This window comes from Pristis pectinata, chromosome 10, assembly GCF_009764475.1.
Source record: "Pristis pectinata isolate sPriPec2 chromosome 10, sPriPec2.1.pri, whole genome shotgun sequence".
NCBI classification, from domain to species: domain Eukaryota; kingdom Metazoa; phylum Chordata; class Chondrichthyes; order Rhinopristiformes; family Pristidae; genus Pristis; species Pristis pectinata.
This window is the reverse complement of record NC_067414.1, coordinates 74,246,890-74,261,803: the sequence shown is the minus strand read 5'-3', so window position 1 is coordinate 74,261,803 and position 14,914 is coordinate 74,246,890.

Genomic DNA, 14,914 nt, shown 5'->3' with positions numbered 1-14,914 from the left:
TCCCTTTGATTCGAAAGTTTATGCCTTCAACATAGAAAAGAAGCTTTAGAAGCACATGAGGGGAAAATAGTCTTGGAGGTAAAGAAGCCGGCACAGTTGTGCTGCAAGTAGAGGTACTGCCTCACAGCTCCAGTGACCCAGGTTCAATCCTGACCTCTGGTGCTGTATGTATGGCATTTGACATTCTTCTTGTAACCATGTTGGTTTCCTCTGGGTCCTCCCACATCCCAAAGATGAGTGGCTTGGTAGTTTAATTAGGTAGATTGTTCAAAGTGTAAGTGAATGGTAGAATTTGGGGGGAGTTTATGGAAACATGGAGAGAATAAAATGGAATTAGCATAGGATTAGAATAAATGGGTGTTTGATGGCTGGTGTGGGCTTGGTGAGCTGGTGTGACCATAAGGTTTGTTACTGTGTTGAAGGGTGGGGGATCTTAAAGGAAGAGAAGAAGGTGGAAGGACTTAAGGGGGAAATATCTAGAGTGTGGGACATGCACAGCCAAGGACATGATCACAATGGTGGATAACAATAACGATAGGTGAAGAGGTGAGCTAGGCTTGAATTGGAAAGAAAAAAGACAATAGAAGGTATGCTGAGACACAAAAGATTCTGTAGTTGCTGGAATCTGAAGCAACACACACAAGGCGCTGGAGGAACTCAGCAGGTCAGGCAGCATCTATGGACGTTTTGGGGTCGAGACCCTTCAGCGGGACTCAGTCAGGATATGCTGATGTTTTCACAACAGAAGATATGAGGTATCCTGGAAGATTATTAGAATCATGGAGTCTGGGTGGAAGGGGAAGAAAAAAGGTTTCAGCAATAGGCGGACTAAGGTGTTAGAGGAGGACAGTAAGATAAACTTGTTGAATGAATATATGGTCGGCAAAAAGAAACAGGTGATTTTAGAAGGGAAGTGGACACTTTCCTTGACTGAAAGGATGTGGCCTCAGAGATCAGATGGAGAATCATTAAGTGTGAAATTAGTCTGGGTCAGCATGAGACAAATATCAGGGGTGGAGTTGGTTACAAAGGTACAGTGTTGGGAATGGAGTCTGAAGACGGTGGCTTTGATTCTCCCAGTACCTTACAGGAGCTGTCTGACAGGCACCAGAAGCAATGAAAAAAGTGGCGGAGAGAGGGAGTCAGGTACCATTGCTATTCAAACAGATGAAGAAATCATTGGGGCATAAAATTTACCATTAAATACATAGCTTAGGAAGGCTGCACAGCTTGCTTTAACTTTAATCTTTCAAATAATTCTGCAGTATGTATCCTCCAAGAATAAGCTAAAATAAATAACTGCTGTAGTCCTTTAACTGGGATAAGCATTTGTGCCAGTTTATTTTTGAATGCACACCAGTTATTCAACATTAATAGACAGTTAAACCCACAGGTGGGCCCAATTAATCCATTATATACAACAGTTTTACTAGTTTCCATAAAAAATACCTTAATTGGAGAACATAAATTGCTGTTAGTGCAGTAATAAGCAAAGATAAATATGCAAACAATGTGCACAGCCAATATGCACGGCAAGCAAACTGCTTGCCATAGAACTACACAGGATATGATGAACTAACTTTTTTCACCTCTCTGCTGCCAGTGGGTAAATACATTGAAAAGCATGTCCCTCTCCCCATTATGAGCGGAAGATGACCATTAAAAATATTTAGCATTGTCTCTTTGTTAGGAGGATGAGAATTCACATTCCCCATGATTTTTCAGAAGAGAAAGAAATGGGTTCCAAAGCAGCTTTCAGGTTGTCACCCTGAAATCACCCAAAGGTTCTTCCAATCCACTGTTGAAACGTGGGCAGGATTTCAGAAAAATTCCCCGAGACAGCACTTAAAAGGATCAATAACAAATGAGTTTGTGTGAATGTCACATCTAGGTGACAGCAGGAGATTGGGATAACTCCAGCACAATTTCATCACCTGTATATTTTATGCATGTAGGTAAAAAAGATCTCCCAACATCGCTCATAGAACAATTGTCTGCTAGTTGTGACTTAGCATTCTCATCTCCATCAGAAGTTTATGGGTTGAAGTCCCATTTCAGAGACTTCAGCACAAAAAGCTTGGAGAGCATCCCCAATGTAGTATCAAAGGAATGCTGCACAGTGGAAGGTGATATCTTTTGGATGAGACATTCCTAACAAAGGTAGATGTGAAAGAACTCACGTCATTATTTCAAAGAGGACCAGGGAACCTATTGACTAATATTTATCCTTCAATCAACATCACCGAAACAGATTATCTGTTCATTATCAACCACCATTTGTGAGAGCTTCCTGTGTGGAAGAAGGCTGCTGTGCTTCCTATGTTAAAGCAGTGTCACATTTCAAAAAATACTTTCCTGGCTGTAAATCCTTTCTGGTGCCTTGAGGTTGTGAAAAGTACAGTGCATGTGCAAGTCTTTTAATTTAAAAAAGAAACAAACATGTATCATGAGAATAGGAGTGATTAGTGATTTTCAACACTCTTGGTAAATAAACCAGCCATGTACCCTCTTCTATTCCCTGTTGAGTGATCCTTGCTGGAATACATACTGAGAAGATGCAAGGCGAAAGTAGTGGCTTGCTTAACACAGCCCATCAGGTCTATGTTAGCTTCCAGCAGAACAATCTTTTCACTCGCATTCCCATTCCCTTTTTCACTTAGATCTGCAACCTATTCCCTCTGACGTACCCCATCAATTCCCCCATTGATTCTGTTTGTCATTTTCCTACACCAGGCGTTAATTTATAGTAGCCAGTTAATCTGCCAGCACATCTTTGGGCCGTGGGTGGAAACCCACACAGCCACAGGGCACGTAAAGAGTGCCCAAATCAGCAGTAAGTGCAGGGATCAGGAGCTGTAACTGTTATGTCAACCACACAGGATTGATTGAATTGTTTGCCACAATGATAAAACCAGGTTAGCAAGCAAAGAATAGCCATTGTCACTGGGGTGTTCGAGGATCACTAGCAACAGTGGAATTACTCACCAGCAAAAGTCAACTCTTTTGCAAGTGCAGGGCAGAGGAAGTAATCAGAATATAATTCAACAGAAGAGAGCAGATTGGCAGAAGTTTAATGAGGACTCCTGACAACTTCCATTCAGGCAATTTCTGTCATGACATTTTGATCCTGAAGACCTGTGAAAATAAAAGTTGCCCAATGATTAGCAAACTAAAAGCTAATAATTGCCAGCTCCCCTATCACATAAAATCACCTAATGGGTCAGTGATTTTATCCAGTCAGTAGTTTGGCTATACAAACCAAAGTGGTGGTATGTTGGATCCTTTGTCTGCACCTAGTTAACTACACCAAGCTGAGGCATTAGGAACAGCAGTGTAATTGTTCACACTGCCTCGGGACACAGGGCAGACAATCAGTCAGTGTTCAGGTTCCTGATCCCTATTTTGTGATCTTTGTTGGCACTGCAAGTCTGTAGTTGAAAAGGGGAGACAGTCATGTAATACTCATAATCATGGCTAAGGTTAAACCAAGACGTTATCTGCACTTTCAAGCGAGTTATTTTGAAACAAAGAAGATTTCACCTCAAAGCTCTGACTGATACTTCTAATTTTTTAAAATTCATTTTTGAGGATCTGGCCATCCCAGGCTAGGGCTGCATCTATTGCCCATCCCTAATTACCCCTGAGAAGGTGGTGGTGAGCTGTCTTCTTGAACTGCTGCAGTCCTTCTGGGGAAGGTGCTCTCATAATGCTGTTAGGAGGGAGTTCCAGGATTTAGATCCAGCATCATGAAGAAAGACCAATATATTTTTCCAAGTCAGGATGGCGTGCAGCTTGAAGGGAAACTTGTAGGAAATTTTTTCCACATGTATCTAAAGCCCTTGTCCTGCTTGGTGGTAAAGGCTGTGGATTTGTGAAGTGCTACTTGAGAAGCCGAGGCAAATGACAGCAATGATTTTGTTCAAGTACATACTGTAATATCTCTGCATCAGTAGTGAAGGTAATGAATATTTAGGACGATGGATGAGGTACCAATCAAGTGTGTTGCATTATCCTGGATGGTATCATACCTCTTGAATGTTCTTGGAGCTTTCATCTTCCATCACAGAGATCATTCCATCACACTCCTGACTTGTGTCTTGTAAATGCTGTGATCTTTTCACTCACTCGCCGTCGGGTACCCAGCCTCAGACTTGCTTTAGTAGCCATAGTACTTATGTGGCTGGTCCAATTGAGTTTCTCGTCAATTGTAACCCAGGCTGCTGATAGTTGGGGTTCAGTGAAGATAATGCCATTGAATATCAAAGAAAGGTAGATAAAATCTCTCTTCTAGAGATGGCCATTGACTCAGACTCTTGTGGCATGAATGTTACCTGCAGCTTATCGGCATATACTTGAATGCCACCTAGATTTTGCTGCATACAGGCAAGGACTGCTTCATTTGCTGAGGAGTAATGAATGGAAATAAACATTGTGCAACCATCACCAAACATCCCCACTTCTGACCTTATGATTGAAGGAAGGACATTGATGTGCCCAATTTAGGATGATATATGAGGTACCAATCAAGCGTGTTGCATTATGTCAAGCATTGCCAGATCTGTCTGAGTCTATCGCATTTGGACAATTTATTGTAAAAATTGTGTATAATTTATGTTTTTCTTCTGAATGCTGCTCTTACGATGCTATGTGCCTGTGATGTTGCTGCAAGTAAGTGTTTCATTGCACCTGTACATACATGTACAAGAAACTTGACTTTGACTTTGAATTGTCATGCCAGACAACACAATGTGAAGATGGGACATTTTCCCCACAAGGACTGTGCAATGTTTACTTCTACCAATGGACAGATACATCTGCCACAGTAGATTGGTGAGAATTAGGTCAGGTAGATTAATCCATTGTGTCGGTTCACTTGCTGTTACCGATATTCTGAGATCTCTATCAGTGGTGCTGCTACATTGAAATTGTCCACTCAGAGTACATTCTGTCTCATTGCTGTTTTCATTGTTTCTTTCAAGTATTGCCCAACCTGAAGGAGTGCTAATTTATCAGTTGAGAGCAGAAAGGAGCTGAATAATTTCTTGCCCATGGTTGATCTGGTGTCATGAGAGTCCACAAGGTTTGGAATCACAACTGAAAAACACCCAGAGCTAATCTCTTCTGCCAGTATTTTAATTCTGCATTATTCATTGAATTAAAATCTACAACAGCACTGGTAGGATTTGAACCTATAGCTCTGGATTGTTAATCCAGTCACAGGATGAGTAGTTCAGTAATTTATCACTGTACACAGTACTTCAGTTGAGGTCTGACCAATGTTTTATAAAAGCTGGAGTGTAACCTCCCTGCTCTTCAATGTCCTGATTAATGAAGGCCAGTGTCTACCCTCAACTAATATCACTGAACCTTATGACCAGGTCTTTCAGTAGAACCTTGCATGTGCTAATTTGGCTACTGTTTTTTCTACAATATCACAGATAAAGTGGTTACATTTCAAAAAATGTTGATTTACTGCAAAACTTCTTTGAACGTTGCTGAAGTTGACAATGGGATGAGAGAAATGCAAATCCCTCCTTTGACAAATGAATAAAGCTCACTTAAGTGACACGCCAGTGGACACTTGGAGACAAAGGGGTGAAAACTAATGGGTAAAACAAAGTTACCACGTGCAAAGTAACAACATTTCAGCATTAGGAAGAAGTTGAACCAATTTAGAAATTGCAAAGCTAGAGTTTTCAGATTCCTCTCCCACCAGGGAGCCTCACCCAGCAGGTGGACAGATTGAAAATTTAGTATGGAAGTCACCATGTCCAAATCACAGTAATTTTCCATTAGTGGTACAAAGTTAGGTACAAGGGGACATCTGCAATTTATTCTCCAAGTTGCACACTCAAAGCATGGGACACTAGCAAGGTCTTGGATTTTAGAGTTTATTGGTGTAAAATCCAATGAATGAATACTTGTCCTCCTCCAAAACCTACTGCAGGCATATTACCCTAACACTTTCCTTTATGATCCCTTGTATCTGTGTTAATCTGCCTTGACAATTCTGCTTACCGTTTCTTCATTGCACCATCACACTGCAATCAGTTATTGAACACTGCACTCAGAACTCACTCCCACTCTACTTTTCACTAAGTTATGAAGGGAATTGCCTAAGATGTAGACAAACCAAACATTATTGCCATTGCAAAGGTAGAATTATGTGGTGAAGAGCTGGCAAAGAAAATAGTGAAAAATTGCATAATTTGATTTAAAGCTCTGCTTGTTTTGTCAAACTTGCTGTCAATGCCAAATAGCTAATCTACCCTTTATGCCTTAATCCATAATTTTACATGCAATGAAACAGTCGCCATCATACTCATTATACATACATTCCATCATCTAAGTTGTACTCGTCTAGATCACTTCACAGAAACAGCAGTAACACCAAAGGTAACCAGCCAAAGCATCATAAAATGTTGGCACGTTTGGACAATTTCAACTCCTCCTGGGTTGACTCATGTAAGAGCCAGACCCTTGTGGTGGCTTCATATGTTCTAGTCATTATCCATATCATTTGAAGGCATCCCTTTTTGGTAAGCTTTAATTACTATTCATTTAGTCTGTAACTCCCTTGCTGACTTTAAAAGGGTTGGGAGCCACAGCTTTGTGATGACACGTAGTCTTGGTGTGCACTTATTTGGAGATTACACAGTAAACTTAGCACTGAGCATTCACTTGTACTTCAACCTCCCCTGCCCCCCTGCCCTGCCCTGTTTTTAATATTATGCCATTAATAGCATGGGAGAAGCCTCCAGGTTACACAGTTTAAAAGATTAGAGATGCTCGCCTTGACTCCATTGTTTTTAATTCACAAAAATTTGTTGCCTACACCCATTTCTAAACTGCATTTTATCATATTTCAGACCATGAGTGTGAGGTTAAAGTAGGGCTATGTCATAATGCGATAGCATTATGATATTGTCACATATTTAACTCCAGGACACCACTTCCTGTGTGCAGTTGGTACTGCAAATTATTTTACTGCCAACTGCTTTTAACACCAATGTTAACATTTCTGTAGAAGTGAATCGTTGACAGTCAATTGAATAATTTGATAACAGCTGCAGCAATATAATTTTATTTGCATATGCTTTCAACATCCGATTTGTGTCTTACTTATGTTGATTTGCCATTAACTTCTAATCACCTAATGTGTTAAAGTCTTTCACCCAGTTTACACACAGGAAATTGAATCTGCATATCTAAACTGAATTAGATCCTAAAGCTTTCTACACTCACCTTTGCCCCAAGCAAGTGCAAGTCCTCGAAATATCCAATTTCCAGCTCAATGTTGCGTGGCTTGTCAGATGAGCCCATCAGGTTTCTGAATAAGAGTGTTTTCACAACATGAATTTGAATCTAATTGTTTAGGTTAGGTTTTAACTTGGGATCCAATGTTGGAAGAGTTTATGCACTCTGACAACAGAGTGAGTTGACTTGCACCGTGTCTTTTTGCTATCTTTATGCTAAGAGCACAGAGATAAGCAGAGATGAAGGAGGTCATTCAAATCATCTAGCTTATCTTTCCTTGGAAATTCCATTAGTATCAACTTCCTCTTGAGCAATTCCAGAGTGTTGGCATCCTCTATTCCATCTCGAAGACCTATTTGTGTAAACAAAAATTTGCTTTGTAATATCAGCCTGAAGCTTTCCTCTAAACCATTTTCTCTCCTATAAGGACAACAGCACTTCATACTTGCTTTCTATTTATTTAATTTGATTTGCTGTTTTTAACTCATTGTGTGTGTACACTTTACAAATGTAAATGTGAAAGAATGACATATCTTTTAAACTACAATAAGAAATCAGGATAAGAAATGGAAGGAGTGGCTGGAACAGAGGAAACTGGTAGTTTACATATAGTTAGTTTGTCATCAGGCTTCCTGTTAATTTATAAAGTCACGAGTGCAAATCATTGCAGCCTGAAACTAACTTATCTGGTGGGTGACTGATGGCTTGGCAGGAAAACACACCGTGTAAGGTACTTAGCCATTCATATCAGAAGGTCACAAGTCTGTACTGGTTTGATTGATTTTAGTTATGCAATAGGAGGGGTACCATACTTTCACAAGATATCTTAAGCATTGTGCACAAAGGAGGATAAAAGTCAGCTAAAACCCTGTTTCTGACTGCTATCCATTGACTCCTGATGGAAAATATACTTTTATAACAGTATTTGCCTTTCCTCCAATACCTCCATCCTGCTTAGGGAAATGGAAAGAACTTGACTGAGCTTAGAACATGCTTAGAAATGCAAAGAACAAGATTAAGCTTAAAATACATCTTTTGATCTAACTGGTTAGAAATTAGATTAAAATGTTCTCACAGCTGTTTAACTCACCTGCTGACATTATCCTCCATTGTAGTGGATGAAAAGAAAAATTGGATAAGATATAAAGCAGATGGTTAATCCAATTCCATCAGTTTTCCACCAATTGAGTTAGCATAAAATTTTGTTGACGAATTGGAGAAGATGTCAGAGGATTACCAGGTTTTGAGGAGCCATACACCATCAAGAATTAGTGCCTTCAAGAGAAGCGTGAAAGTACAAATGAAGACCAAAATCAGATTGAATAAATTTGGCATGATCTAGCTAGGATTTGGAAACTGCAATCTGAATTACATATAGAGGTTCTGTCAATTATATCCCCTCTGATGTACAATAGTAGATTGAAAAATGTTGGAAAATTGGTAAAGATATTATCAGGTCCTGAAATGAAAAAAACTTGTTCTTAAAATAAAGGAAAAGGTTTTGCAAATGCAGCAACAATGTGCTGAGCAGGTGCTCAATCATGTTCTTTGCCTTTCCCATATCAGCTGCCACTAATGAATCAGAGAATTAGTGTAAATAGCAATGTGGATAAAGAACCTAGATTAACCAAGTGCTTTTATTTATAATTCCAGCACCTTCAGGCTCTCAAAATTCAGATTTTGCTCAGCAGGCCACCAACCAAAATAAAGCTGCCAAGAGCTATAAAGAATGGCTTGAGAAATTTGGCAGCATTTGCTTGAGTCTCACACAATATAAAAGCATGTGGGCATCACATTAAAACTCAAATCAAAAATTGCATAAACTTCAATTTGGCTTATTGTCCCAATATATAATATTTTAGAATTTTATCTGGCTGTCTTGAAAACTAAATTATAGTTCACAATCAGCAAATACAATGAGCTAACAGCAAAGGATACATAAAACAAGAGTGTCATGTTTTGTTTACAGGAAGATTTTTCTGTTCAATCCAAGTACTGAGATTTGCCTTCAAGTATTTAACATGAAAACCTAAAACAAAACATTAAGATGGTGTAATTTTCTCACTGGTTTGGTCACTGCTTTTAAATGGAACTTTATTTTGTGAGTAATTTATATTTTTAAACTGCAGATAAAGCAAAACACTGTAGTGGTTAATCTCTTTGTAGGAGGCACAATGGGAGTAAAACTGCATTGTGATGTTATACACATGCTTATCCCGGCAGGACTCCTTTATGTTGTGTGAACCTGTCCTTCGCAAGCCACACACAATACAAGTTCCTATGTGGTTTTAACACAGCTCAATGGCCTGCAAGAATCAACCAGGAGAAAGAGAAGAGGAACTGAAACCCTGTGGATTTTTTTAAATGCAGCCTGGACTCCCTCAAGCTCTTTGGTCCTGGTTGAACTTTACTGATCTATTGAAACCATCTAAGAACGTGTCAGAAATGAGTTGCCTTAGTTTAGCTCTTGCCAGTCAAGAAATGCTTTTCACTCCTTTCGGACTGAGATTATGCAGGGAGTAAGGTTTAGGGGTCTTTGTCATGTTTATTGTTCCTCGCACATTGTCATATCTGGGTGTGGGATAGGGGTGTATGAGGGGGAGGGGGTTGTCAGTGATGGTGGGTGGGTGTGGGTGTTGTTTTATTTGTAGCTGTAGTTGTTTTAAAATGTTAAACTGCATTGATTTGGGAAGCAAATTCAAACAAGGAAGTGGGATCTTTTAAGGCTCAGTACTAATTCTTCCCAACCCTCTTAAATGTTGACCATTATTCTGAAGTTAAGAAACCAGCATTCTGCCACTATTATCTCCAAATTCCTTGAGTTGAGAATTTTTGTTGAAAAACTTATAACTACATTTGAATGCAAAATTGATTTAGTTGCTTTGACAGACATGCTAATAGTGTTCACAAGTTCCTTCGATACCAGAACATATTCTCTACATTATCACAGTTTTAGCACCTTTACACATGTACAATAATTAGCTAAATTCATCCGTCACCTTTATGACCTACAGGAGGAGGATTCCACTTTTGGTCCCCTCTGTCTATTTGCTGCTCTGCCTGGCTGCCAACTCAAGTTGCATTGTACCAACTCTATAGAGCATGGTTCGGCAAATTTCCCCCACACTGAGTAACGTATTTTGGAATGTTCTCATCACTGACTCCGGACTTAACCCATAAACAGGAAAATGCCTTTTTAGATTGGATGTCCTTTACCCATTCTTGTGTGTTGATAGAGACTTGGAGAGAAAAAAAATAGTTGACCAATCTAAATGAGATATGAAAACAAAAGCAAGAAGTTCGATAATGAAGCACAGGCAAGGAACACTTCGATGTCTCTTCATTCTTGCATAAACCTAAGATGGTGAAGGCCCTACAAAATTGCTAAGCAATATTTCTTACATTTTCTTATTCCAACATTCTGATTTTGTTTTTACCCACGTGCTGCAGGTTGTGAAATATGTTAAGTACTGCACTTCCATTTTAAAAGCTGATGGGATAACAGTGTGTTGATGCAATTTTGACAGAGAAACGTTACCCATGGGGACTAAGTTCCCCCACGTCTTTTTTAATCATATGATGGATGCCCAAAATTTCCTATATATAGTTTCAGTGGGTGAACACCTGTCACCCCCCCGTCAACACCTATCTTGACCCAAAATTCGACTTACACCTTTTGCCATCACAGATGCTGCCTGACTCACTGAGTTCTTCCAGCTTTCTTTCTGTTTTTTGTTTGTATCAGAGGATAGTTATCAAAAGCCATAGCATTGTCACCATTTTCCCAACTATCCTTGTTAAATGAACTATTAGGATGTAAATCCTGCAATTATATCATTATTATTTATGTCACGAGTTATACTGAAGGTGCAGAGTCAATTCTCCATAAACAAAATATTGCTGTAATCTGAAATAAAAACAGAAAATGTTGGAAATACTCAGCAGGTCTGGCAACATCTGTGGAGAAGGAAGCAAAGATAGCATTTCAGATCAAAGGCCTTCCATATAGGTACACAAAATACACAGTTTGTTTGCGGATGGGTTGGACTAAAGCCAAAAAAAACATGTAGATGGTCCAAGTCCAATTAACAACCATAATTGGTAATTGGTTTATTATTGTCACATGTACCGAGATACAGTGAAAAACTTTGTTTTGCATACCATCCAAACAGATCATTCCAAATGTAAGTACATCAAGCACAAATGGAAAAGCAAAAACTGAATGCAGAACATAGTGTTCTAGTTACAGAGAAAGTGCAGTGGAGGTAGACAAATAAGGTGCAAGAGCCATGACAAGGTAGATTGTGAGATCAAGAGTTTATCCTTATCATACTAGATGTCCATTCAAGAGTCTTATAACAGCAGGAATGAAGCTGTCCTTGAGCCTAGTGGTATGTGTGTTCAAGCTTTTATACATTCTGGCTGATGGAAGGGGGGGGGGGGGGGAAGACAGAATGACCAGGGTGGGAGGGGTCTTTGATTATGTTGTCTGCTTTTCCGAGGCAGTGGGAAGTGTAGACAGAGGGGAGGCTTGTTCCCGAGATAGGCTGAGCTGTGTTCTGCTGAATTTCTTGCAGTCTTCGGCAGAGCAGTTGCCATATGAAGCTGTGATGCATCCAGATAGAATGGTCTCTATTGTGCACCTATAAAAATTGGAGAGGGTCAATGGGGACGTGCCACATTTCCTTAGCCTTCTGAGGAAGCAGGGACGCTGGTGTGCTTTCTTGGCCATAGCTTCTATGTGGTTGGACCACGTAGATGCTGGTGATATTTACACCTGGGAACTTGAAGCTCTCAATCACCTCCACTTCAGCACCATTGATACATACAGGAGCGTGTACTCTGCCCTGCTTCCTGAGTTCAATGACCAGCCCTTTTGTTTTGCTGACATTGAGGGAAAGGTTGTTGTCTTGACATCATGCCACTAGGCTCTCTATCTCCTTCCTGTACTCCGTCTCATCATTGTTTGAGATCCAGCCCACCATGGTGGTGCCATCTGTGAACTTGTAGATGGAGCTGGAGCAGAATCTGGCCACACAGTCATGAGTGTATAGGGAGTAAAGTAAGGGGCTGAGGATGCAGCCCTGCGGGGCACCGGTGTTGAGGACAATCATGGCAGAGGTGTTGCTGCCTGTCCTTTCTGAATTTTACAGAGAGGTTAAATCATAGCTATATGTAGAACACCTAGAACTTTAAAACATAGTGTTGTTACCCTGTATCTCACTCCATATGATATACTTCAGATTCTTTCACTGATACCATTCTAGGTGTCCTATATTTATGTACTAACACACAAAGGAACATACTATTTTCCTTTGTAGGTAGCACTGTTAAAATAAATCCCTCTTATTACTTACTATACAGGAGTCAAAATTTGTTTTGTTCATAAGCTGCTGTTATATTCCATGTTTAATGCAAGTAACTGAAGAGAAATTTCAATCCTCATGCTTCTGCAAGTAGGAGTTGACATTTAGCCAGCCCTACCCCTCCCCCACCCCAAGATGGAGACTCCCACAATCACATTGCAATCTGTTGATGAGATAAAGTCAATCACCAGCAGTGATATTAGGTGACAGAAAGTTTTGGGATCATAACGAATAACTGGTGACCCAGCTGTGCTATCAGTTTGCTAAACTAAAATAACCATTTTTGAAATAACAAAAGTGGGCAAATATTCTCTCAAAAATCAACTTTTAATCAATGTTTTTGTCTTTATCTATACACTTTCAGTTTTCAAGTTTAAAAACAAAAAAAATTAGTAAATGGGATTGAAAAAGACAAATCTTTAAGTGCTGATGGTTCCAATTCAAAGTATTACGAGAAGGGGGTAAGAACATTGTAGCTGCCTTAGTCTTAAATCTCTTAATTCTGCAATTGTGCCTTTAGATTGGGACATTTCAAATGCCAGTGCATTGTGTAATGAGGGTGAGAAAAACTAAGTGACAATGGACTCACCTGTTTAACTTTAAAAGAGAGGAATTTATCATCATAGTTAGAATAACTGAGGACTTGGACAAATATAAGTGATCATAGAGAATATATATTGACGTGAATAATAGGTCATGTCTGACTAATCTAATTAAAAGTTTTGACATCACCAGCATGACATATAACAGAATGTTTATGGATGTTATCTATATGGACTTCCAGAAGTCAGCTGGTAAGGTTCCACTCAAGAGACTATAAGCAAAGATGAAAGTAACATTATGATGTGAGCTCTTAATTAGCTTAAAGACGAGAAGCAAGGATAAAGAAAAACAGTTCACTCTGTTTCTCTCCTCACAGACGCTGCTGGACCAGCTGCGTTTCCATCATTTTTTGATTTTATTTCAGATTTTCAGCACCTGCAGTTTGGTAATTTTCAAGCAAAAGGGTTTGTTTCCTACTTGGTGGGAGTAATATTCTCCAGGTATATGTAGTGGATCTTGTAGATGTAATGGATAAAGAAATGTCCTTTATTCCTCATCTTTTTCACTATGGCTCTCTCCTCCCAAACTTGTTTATACAGGTCTCCTCTCCTTCATCCTATTTACAAAGGTTGTAATTCACAGTCCTGTTTGTGGAAGTTTTCTACAACCACGAACATGTTCTCATTAATAGTCTGATCAGATCTCTCAGTGCTGCACCTAGTTAGCTCTTAAAGCGGACTTAGTTAAACATATATGTGTTTCTGTGGAGGAAGACCAAGAATTCCTCCTTGCAGCACAAATTCATCGGGCTTTCCGGACGGAATTCAGGACAGAGAAGGAAACAGGCACAAGATATCTCATCTGCAATTCATTTTGACGACAATAATTTTACTTTAAGTTTCTCCAATCTCACCAGAGGTTGTGTTGGACTATTGGGACTACTGTAGTAAAGATGCTTTCACGTACATGAGAGAGAATGAGAGAGAGAAAATTGGTTATTGGTTTTGTTATTGTCACATGTATTGAGATATAGTGAAAAGCATTGGTTTTGCATGCCATCCAGACAGATCATGCCATACATAATTACACTGAGGTAGTAAAGAGAAAACAGAATGCAGATTATAATATTACAGTTACAGAAAAAGTGCGGTGCAAGTAGACAAATAAAGTGCAAGGGCCACAGCCAGGTAGATTGGGAGATCGAGTTCATCTTTTAGCGTATGAGAGGTCTGTTCAAGAGTCTGATAACAGTGGGATAGAAGCTGTCCTTGTTGCAAAATAAAAATATTGCGGATACTGAGAAGCTGAAGTAAATATAACAGCAATGTATTGAGGTTGTCAGCATGTCAGGCAGCATGTGAGGAGAGAGAAACAGAATTAATGTTTTGGGTTAACGGACGTTCAATTACGATGAGGTTTTCTACCTGAGGAAACCTGTTGGCCCAATCAAAATAGGCGCAGAATTAACTACGTCTATTTTAAAAAGAAGGGAAATTCACCTTGGTGGAAGATAACTAGCAATGAAGATTGCACTAATACTGCTCCAATTTCATTGTGACATTCCTTCTATCAGGAACCAGTTGAAGATACTGTGAGAAAACTGTCAGGAAAGGGAGCAGCAGCGGTTCCCCACCGAGCCTCGTAGGCAGCTCATCAGCTGTTGCACATGTACACCGGGTCACGCCCACCAACTCTCCTTTCATTGCCCACAAATTTGGGAGTTGATTCCTGATATCATAACTCTGCTT